The 10127-nt window shown below is 47.1% G+C and overlaps 1 long non-coding RNA gene across 1 annotated transcript; it reads left to right on the top strand.

The window, feature by feature from the left end:
- Positions 1-2805: 2805 nt before the first annotated feature.
- Positions 2806-6056, top strand: LOC103668534. Its single transcript, XR_570069.2, has 4 exons — positions 2806-3529; positions 4169-4209; positions 4863-4989; positions 5241-6056. It is a non-coding gene; the product is annotated as an uncharacterized LOC103668534 (long non-coding RNA).
- The last annotated feature ends 4071 nt before the right edge of the window (positions 6057-10127 follow it).

The raw sequence follows: 10127 nt of genomic DNA, 5'->3' as shown, positions 1-10127 counted from the left end.
AGCCTGTTCACGGTCCTAATGCCCAGTAAGTGGGTGTGTGGCCACTACTTGTTGAATCACGGAAATGTTCCTGGGGGACAGAAGAGGGCATGGTGGTCAGGGGAGGCCTCGCAGGGGACGTGGTGTTGCGGTGGGGCCTTACAGAAGCGCATGTGCTGAGGGGGGTGACAGGACACGCCCTCGGGGGGAATGGCGGGTCGGCTGTATGACCAAGGCTAACTGCCCTGCAGTTCTCTCCGTGTGGAGAGGTAACAGCTCATGGCCTGGCCCCACCAGCTGGAAGGAGGCCTGCGTTGTGAGTAAGAGAGATCTAGTGGGCGATACGTTTTCCTCTGTGTCTCCAAAAGGACTCTGCGCTTGCCATGATGTCAGAGAAGAAATTCTCCCCAAGGGAGTCATGGTGGCAGCTTAGCTGTTTCTGAGTGGTCAGGTCTAAAGATTAAAAAGCAAACATGAAAGGATGGACGGTAAGCTAATGGCATTTCAAAGGACAGTGATAATTCCTAAACCGCATGAACAGTAGGAGAGGAAATTAAGCTCGTGAATGTCTGCTCTGAGTCAGGCCCTGTCCTAGTCCCTGCAGGCCTCTGTCATCATCCTCTTTGAGCTGGGAGTGAAGGCCAGGGTCCATGGCGAGCGGGCAGAGTTTCGTTGTGGGCTTTTGCTAACATGTTTTCTTTGCATATAATCAAGTCACTTTTGGGGGGATGTACAGTCTGTGCATTTTTACCCACATACAGATTCTCTAACCGCTACCCCAGACAGAATACAGATCACTCCCGATACCCCAGAGATTCCTTTCACACTGCCCCTTTTGTAGTCAGACCTTTCCCGTAGCCCTAAACTCTGGCAACTATTGATCTGTTCTCTGTTCCTACATTTTTGTCTTTTCCAGAATGTTCTGTGAATGGACCATGCAATATGGAACCTTTGAGGCTGGGTTTTCACTCAGCACAACGCACTGGAGAGTCACTCGTGGTGCTGCATGCACCGTAGCCCGTTCCTCTGCATTGCTGAGAAGTATTTTGTTGTATGGATCTAAGAGTTTGCCCTCTCCACTGAAAGATATTCTCTTGTCCCCGGTTTTTGGCCATCGTGCATAATGCTACTATAAACATTCGCATATACAGTTTGACGTGAAATAAATTCTCATTTCTCTAGGATAAATGCCTAAAAGTGGGATGTTGGGTCTCATGAGAGGTGAAAGTTTAACTTCTTAAGAATGGGCCTGTGTTCTAGAATGGCTGTGCCATTTTGCAATTGGGAGGGCAAAGTTCAGATGATCTTTCCCTCATTCGTCCCTTCTTTCCTACTCGCCTTCCCTTCTTCCTTTGTTTCTTCTTTCTTTCACATTTTTATTGGAGTAGAACTTACGTTCCATTTTCAGTATAAGACTAGATACATAGTTACAGCCATGTAACTGCCTCCCAGGTGAAGATAGGGAACATCTCCAGCACCTCCTCCCTGTACATACCCCCAGTCCCACAGAGGACTTGCTCTCCTGACTCCCATCCCCACAGACGAGTGCTGCTTGTGTGAGAACTGCAGTTACGTGGGATCATACAGTCTGCAATCTGGTGTCTGCCTTCTCTTCACTGAACATTATGTGAAATTAGCTCAGGTCCATGTGTGGTGCAGCACCTCGGGCTTTTTTATATCGCTGCGTAATGTTGCGTTATAGGAATAGGTCTCAACGCATTTATTCATGCTCCTATGACGGATACTTGGGTCGGATCCAGTTTTGGGCTGGTAGCAATAAAGCTGCTCTGAATATTCTTGTCTGTATGTTTCTGTGTTTCTGGTGGACGCAAGCATTCATTTCTGTCGGGTAAACACCCAGAAGTGGAATGACTGGGTATGTGTAGTCTTGGTAGAAAATGCCAAACTGTCTTCCAAAGGGTGGACCTATTTGCNNAGGAATGTGAAGAGTGGTCTGCTTCCTGACACTGGGCATCGTCCGGTGTTCATTTTAGACATTCCGGGGGAAGGAGAGAGGGATCTCGTTGTGGTTTTCGGTCTCATTACCCTGATACAGAATGACGCTGAGCATGTCGATATGTTTATCAGCCGTTTGGATATTCTCTTTTGTGAGGCTCCTGTTTAAATCTTTTGTCTATTTAAAAAATTAAGTTATCCGGGGGCGCCTGGGTAGCTCAGTCGGTTAAGTGTCTGCCTTTGGCTCAGGTCATGATCCCGGGGTTCTGGGATCGAGCCTCGCATCGGGGCTGCCTGCTCAGCAGGGGAGCCTGCTTCTCCCTCTCCCTCTGCCCCTCTTGCTCTCTCTCTCGCTTGCTCTCGCTCTATCTCAAATAAAAAAATAAAATCTTAAAAAAATAAAAATTAAGTTATCCGTGTTGACCTTTCTTTGCAGGAGAATGGAAGCTGTATGAAGTATGTAAACTTGGCTGGTGATCTCCTCAGAGAGAAAACAGACATTGCTCCAGGAGCAAATGATGCTTTTTGGGGTATGAGTGGGAAGAAGAGAGGGGGAGCTGGCCTCTCTGAAGACTTGCACGGCCTGGGAGTTTCTGTATAGTTGGCTTACACCTCAAAGGTCCTCAGAGTCCCTTTCCCAGAAGCCCCTTTGGTAAATCCTGGGAGATTGGGATCTGGGGAGGGACTGGCCTTTCCTCCTGGATCACAGTGCCGACTACTCTTCGCAACTGGCCAGGCTCTGTATTGAGTAAGGACCTTTCAGGAGGGCAGAATGAGACAGGTTGCTGTCCAGCAACATAATTGCTTCTCTACTGCAGTGAGAGACCCCGGAGGGAGTTGTAATATCTGGGTGGCCCTTGGGCCTGTGACCCCATCTGACTATGTAAGTTGTATGTGCACCATCTGTCTTTTTAGCTGTAGAGTCTAATCATGAAAACTTTTTTCACTGAAATTAAGTATGTTTACAGATTAAAAATCATAAGCTTACAGATAAATAAATCAGCACAGAGTAAACACACCCAGGTAACAACCACTCAGGTCAATAAACACAGCATTCCCAGCATCCCAGGAGCCCCCACCTGCGTCTCCCAGTCTCCACTTGGTCTTTCTCAAAAGTAACCACTATCCTGCCTTTTAACAGCATAGATGAATTTTGCCTGTTTTTGAACTTTATATGCAGGGATATATAAATGGAACCAGGCAATTGTATTTCTCTTCCGTCTGACCCTTTCACTCAACGTTATATTGACCAAGTCATCCGCACAATTGCAGGCCACTGTAGACCCTTTACTCTTCTCGCTATAGCGCACTCCATGGAGTGACGACACCAGAGCTGTTATCCTCCTGTAGCTGGACATGTGGGTTATGTCCAGTTGGGTTCTCACAGGAAGTGCTACTACGACCCTCCTTGCGCACATCTTTTGATGCACATATTCCATGCACTTCGTGTGGATCTATACCTAGGTGGAATGGCTGGCTCGTCAAGCGTACACGTGTTCACCTTTCAAGGCTATTGCCGAAGAGTTGTCGAAGTGGCCGTTTACACTCCGGTCAGCAGCAGTTCATGAGAGTTCCCATTGCTCCTCTCGATATGGTCAGCTTTCAATCTTTAGCCATTCTGGTGGGAATCATGGTGTTTAAACCTTTCGGTTGTGACAACTAGTGGGGGAGGGGTGTCAGAACACCAACCCGGTTCCATCTACACGGGGTTCCTGAAGGTGGGGGTGGGGCTCAGGGGAAGGTAGCTGGAGCTATTTCAGAAGCCACTGCCATGGTCCTCATCTTCTGGGTTCTCTTCTCCCTGCCATGCAAAAGTCGTAGGGTGGTCAACCTCATCTGTATTAAATATCGTCTAGCAATTCCGCCTCCCAATGGGCAGTGGCTTTGAAATTATAATTTAATTTATAAATTTAGCACAACTACAAGTAATATAGCTAAAGAAGTTGGATTCAGGAGTTGGCAGGCTCTCTTGAACCTTTTCAAATCAGGTTGGCCTTTTCTAAAGGCAATACATAATTCATATTTAAAGTGTTCCAGCACAGTGATATGGACATCGTAAATGCTCAGTGTTGGTTTCCATTAGTAAAAATAGCATCTTAAATTATTCTAGAAGGGATAGGATAGTTGCTTCAAGTAACTAAGACTAGCCCTACAAATGTCACTAAGCAGACTAGTTTCAATGACATGTTCATTAGCCAGTCCCCTCAGTGCCCTGCTTTCTTCCTGGCTTTAGGAAGAAGGATTAGCCAAGGCCATGGAGAAGGAGACAGTACGGTGAGTTCTGGGTGGAAGGCTCAAGGAGTATGTGTGCATTCATGTGTGTGCGTCTGTGCTTCTGTACACACACACACACACACACACACACACACACACACACACAGCAGTGGTTTAGGTTGGAGGGGAATCAGGCCATCTATACCCTCTCACTTCCCTCTGACCCCAAAGCCTTTCTTTCGCCATTTCAGCATTGCACATTGTCTCTTGATGAGATCATTTTCCTTTCCTGTCCCTGGGAAGTATAGTGAAAGGCAAATACATGAGTGCTGCCCCTGGACTGCTTGGGTTCAAATCCCAGCTCTGCCAAATGTGAGCCATGGTTGTGGTGGTCATTGTCATAGTGGTTCCCATGGATCAGGCTTTACCTATTTAACGTGGTTGGTGAGGGGGTTGTTGGAGCAGATGATCGCCTTTCAGGCCCATCTTGTTTCAGAAAGTTTTGGGCATGTTCATCTGTTGAGCAATAATATAGCCTTCCCCCCATTGGGATACAAACTGTACGAGGTCAGGAATGTATCTGTCTTGTTTACTGCCATAGTACCAGTGCTTGATAGAACAGCGCTTGGTACTTACTGGGGGCTCAATACATAGTTGTTGAATGAATGAACATTGTTCAAAGGGCACCAGTCTCACTGCTCGTAAATGTGAAGTCCATAGGCCTGGATATGAAATGAAGGGACATGGCTGGAGCTAGATGAGCGAGCAGCAGAGAAGTCTAGAGAAGAACGGGAGCAAATCAGGACCAGGAGGGAACACGAAGAGAGAATGCAGTAGCTGGTAAGGTGGGTCCCAGGTCCACATCTGATACCCCTACCCAGACAGGTGGGGTCTCCAAGGTGAAGAAGACCATTCCTCCTTCTAGCCCTTGGGGCCTCCCCGCCCCCTGCCACAGCCTGACCCAAACAGCAGGAGCCTCTCTCTGCTCTGTTTTGCTCAAGTCTGCTCTGCCTACGTAAAATCAGGCCCTAACCAAGACAGAGCCCAGATGAGACGGAACTTCCTCTTCATAGAAAGACTGCTTCTTTCAGGTTTGGATCCAGCAGGCAGGAAGAGAAGGACAGACTCCCACTAGCAGTGAGGACCTCACTTAGACCACCAGATGAGAGCCGAGGCTGACTTCCCGCAGAAAACAATCAAGCGAAGATTTCCCTCATTACCGACGCTTCAACGTCCCTGAAGTTTGGGAGACCAAGGACGTTGTTAAATGCTATCTGAACACAGTAACCAAGACAATAACAGCAACGAGGAATAGGAGTGAGCTTGATGGAGCATTCCAGCTTGGGGGTGGAGCTAAAGTCAACACCATCCCAAGCGCATTCATGTCATTGACTAATTGTTCATTGACTCAGCGTCTCCTTTGAGGGAGACTTTGTGCGAGGGCTAGTTGTACAGAAACGGCTAAGATGTTGGGACTGTCCTCAAAAATTGCACTGTTTCGTGGAAGCCAGCCAGCTTCTGAACACGAGATTGTTAAGTGTGTAAGTTTTGCCATTCCGGGACAAAGATGAGCTGTCAAAGGACTCCGTTGACTTTCCTCTTTTTGTATGATTTATATAATACATACATTTGAAAAATGAGCCATAGTTGACGCACAATGTGCATTAGTTTCGGGCGTACAACACAGTGACTGGGCAAGTGTCTACACTATGCTGTGCTCACCACACGTGTAGCTGCCGTCTGTCACTACACAACACTGTCACAATACCACCGACTCTATTCCCTGGACTGCGCCTCTCCTCCCTGTGACTTACTTATTCCATAACAGGAAGCCTGTACCTCCCACTCCTCTTCACCCACTGTGCCCATCCCCCACCCCACCCCCTCTGGCAACGTCAGTTCATCTCTGTGTTTATGGGTCTGTTTCTGCGTTTTGTTTGTTTATTCATTTGTTCTATTTTTTTAGATTCTACACGTAAGTGAAATCATATATTTGTCTTTCTCTGACTTACTTCACTTAACATAATACCTTCTAGTTACATCCATGTTGTCACAAATGGCAAGATCTCATCTTTTTTTTTTATCGCTGAGTAATATTCCGGTGTGTGTGTATGACATCTTTATCCATTCGTCTTTCAATGGACAATTAGGCTGTTTCCATATCTTGGCTATTGTAAATAATGCTGCAATAAATATAGGGGTGCATATATCTTTTTGAATTAATGTTTTTCATTTTCCTTGGGTAAATACCCAGTAGTGGAATTACTGGGTCATATGGCGATTTCTATTTTTAATTTTTTAAGGATCTTGCATACTTTTCCCCACAGTGGCTGCACCAGTTTACATTCCCACCAACAATGCATGAGGTTTCCGTTTTCTCCACATCTTCATCAACTCTTGTTATTTCTTGTCTTTTTGAGTCAAGGCTTTCTGCAGGTGTGAGGTGGTATCTCACTGGGGTTTTGATTTGCATTTCCCAGATGGTGAGTGATGTGGACATCTAGTCATGTGTCTGTTGGCCAGCTGGATGTCTTCTCACAGTGCCTTTCTCACTGTCTGCTTCAGAAGTTTGAAGCTTGCCACGATGCATCCTAATTCCCCTAAGCTCCGTCTCTCCTGACTCTTGGACTCACCCACCTTTTGTGAATCTGTGTGTAGCTCCAGCCTCTGAGCCTGCCTCTTAGGGTGATGAGTCCTGGAAACTTGCTCCCTGTCAGGGAACTGGGTGAACTCCTCGCTGGGTTTGCCCTCACTCACAGTAACGGGGATCACCCAGTGAGCAGTCTCCACGTGTGAACTTGCACGTTTCCTTCAAGCGCGCGCTTCCCACTGTGTGTCTTGTGCTTTCGAATGGCACCACTGTCCACCCCGTTGTTCAAGGCAGAACACTGAGGTCATACTCCTCTCTTGTCCCCTGCTGTTAATGGCCACCATAAGATCACCGAGTATTAAAGCAGCATTGGGTCTGGGCAGATGGGTATAGGAAACAGAGTGGAGGAGCCTGGTTCCTCAGCTGTGCTGATACTCAGGGTCCTACAAAGACAGGTCTTTAACCTCCAGCCCTAACTTACTCCTTTCGTTCAACCGGAACGCAGCCCCGAGATCTCACCATCCCACATTGCCCCATTCCCTTTTCTTTCTTTTTAGGTTCCCCTGCACAAAACCCCCCTCCTCCTTCCAACCCCCCTCCCCACACTTCTGCCTCTTTCATTTGGCCAAAACACAGGCTTCTGTTAAAAACAAGACAACAGGCTCAAAATGGAGTTGTTTATGCCAAGCCCTATGTCACCAAACTGAGAACTTAACCATACTTTCGGCTCTCCCAGAAATGGAATCTTAGCTCAACCAACCAGGACTCGCCTGCTCAGCACTACTTGGGTAATCTGCCTGATAGACCCCTGCCATCCCAGAGAGGAAAGTAAGTTCATAATAACCAGCCCACTTTCTTGTCCAGTGTCATTTCCTTATTCTTGCTCCCTCCTGCCTTTAAAAGCCTTTCCTGATGTACAGCTCCTTGGAGTTCCTTTCTGTCTGCTAGAATAGATGCTGCCTGACTCATGAACCCTTGAATAATGCCAAGAAGATCTTTAAAAGTTATTCAGTTGAAAAAAATTTTTTTACACTTCCGTTCATATAAACTCATGCAAGTAGGTACTTTGGAGAAGAGTTGCCTGCAACACGCCGACACGCTGGCATTGAACTAGTATCTGGGATCGAACGAATGAACCTGTGCTATCATGTTCCAACAGCTGGAACACACACCCACACTGAAGGGGTCCAGGGTCCACATTCGCTGTCGTTGTCACCATTTAAATTGATTCTGTCAAGTGCTATTGAATCTTTCTTGGCCTTCACAGAGGATTCCAGGAGCAGGTGCAACGGGGCTCTAAGTAGGCAGAACAATATGCATTGTTTTGTTTCAACATATATTTTTAAGGATTTGCTTCTTTTCTGCCAACGAACCCGAACTGGCAGGATTTTCATTCATTCAACAAAGAGACGTTGAAAATTGACTCTGTGCCGGTTCGTGGGCTAGAGGCCAGTGTATAAAAGCGAATAAAGCGCAGCCCAATCTCAGCCCTTGAACACAATATGCAACCCACCATGCAGCAGGGTGAGTGCTGGAGGGGGGGTGGGGGGGGACAGGCAGGGGCTAAGGGTGCACATGATAGAGACTCCTGACCCAGGCCTTGGTTTTGTTTTGTCTTTTAAAACTTCTTCTTTTGGAAACTTCCAAGCATATGCAAATGTTGAAAGAACAACACAATGAATCCTCACGTATCCATCTCCTGGTTTCAACAATTATCAATATTTTGTCATTCTTATTTCATTTCCTGCCCCTACTTTTTTTCTTATTTTAAAAGCAACCCCAGATACCCTAACCTTTCACTTATTTCAGATTTCTGTTTGTTGCTTGAAAGGACGAGGCATGCCCTAGCCAGTCTCAAAGGGGGCTGGAAAGCTTCCTGGAGGAGGAGGCATCTAAACTGAGGCTTGGAGAAGGCAGAGGATTAGCAGCCAGGTCAAAGTGACAGTGGGGAGGAGATGGGGCAGGGGGGAAAGGTTTAGACCAGAAGAAGCGTTTATGCAGAGGTCAGAGGTAAGGGGGAGGTGATGTGCATAGCACCTTGTCACTCACCTATGCTCTGTGACCAGCAGAAGTGTCATGACCTGGGCACTTGTTAGAAATTTAGGAGCCAGAGCCCCACCTCAGGCCTAGTGAATCAGAATCTGCATTTTAATCAAAATCTCCAGGTGATTTGTTTGCACACCCCGGTCTGAGAGGCCCTGGGTTGCAGGGCTGCCTGGGGGCTCTTGCAGCAAGAGAAGGATGGAGAGCTGCGGCCAGAGGAGGGGGCAAGGTGAGAGTGAAGACCAGTGCTCCGGGGCAGAGCTGCCAGCCGTTCTGAGCAGGGAGTGGTGTGACCAGATGCCTTTTAGACAGCAACTCAGCTGCAATGGGAAGAGTAGATTTTTTTTTTTTTTTACTTTTAATTTTAATTCCAGTTAGTTAGCAAACAGTCTTCTAGGAGTTGCAGGTGTACAATATAGTGACTCAACACTTCCATACATCACCCTGTGCTCATCACAAGTGCACTCCTTCATCCCCAACAGCTATTTCACCTGTCCCCCTCCCCAACCATCAGTTTGTTCTCTAGAGTTAAGAGTCTGTTTCTTGGTTTGTCTCTTTTTTTCCCCTTTGCGTGCTTGTTTTGTTTCTTTTTTTAAAAATTTTATTTGAAAGAGAGAGCGTGAGCAAGCATGGAGAGGGGAGGAACAGATAGAGAGAGAGAGGGACAAGGAGACACCCCACTGAGAGTGGATCCTGGTGTGGGGCTCGATCCCACGATCCTGAAATCATGATCCGAACTGAAATCAAGAGTTGAACGCTTAACCAACCGAGCCAACTGGGCACCCCTGTTTTGTTTCTTAAATTACACATGTGAGTAAAATCGTATGGTATTTGTCTTTCTCTGACTGATTATTTCACTCAGCGTAACACCCTCTAGTTCCATCCATGTCACTGCAGAAAGATTTCATTCTTTTTTTATGGCTAGAGAAAGTGGCTTGATGGGGGTGGGAGACAGAGCCCTGGACATCTCTGAGAAGGTACAGGGTGCAAGGGGGCTGGGCATGGGCCCAGGAGCCCAACAGCCTTGCCTGTGTTGTATTTTTATTGTGTTGTTCAAACCCCGGAGTGGCTGCTGACAGAGTGGCTTTGACTTGAGACACAGTATTTAACTTTTCTGAGCCTCTCCCTTGGCTGTCCTAAGCATGGCACTCTCTTTTTAGGGGCCCTTGATCGCAGTGTCCATGAAGAATGAATATCTAGAAATAGAACCTGATTTTGATATACAGGAATGCAAATGGAATCAGAAATGCTACAAACTGCGGAGTTCTACACCATGCGTCCCTCTGGCCCACGCCCTCGGGCCACCTGGAACGTTCCCTGAGTGGCAGCTCACTGGTCAGCCCTC

The sequence above is a fragment of the Ursus maritimus genome, unplaced genomic scaffold, assembly GCF_017311325.1.
Source record: "Ursus maritimus isolate PB19 unplaced genomic scaffold, ASM1731132v1 scaffold_2, whole genome shotgun sequence".
In the NCBI taxonomy this organism is placed as follows: domain Eukaryota; kingdom Metazoa; phylum Chordata; class Mammalia; order Carnivora; family Ursidae; genus Ursus; species Ursus maritimus.
Note: the sequence above shows the minus strand (reverse complement) of the source record. Positions and strands in the feature narration are given on the sequence as shown.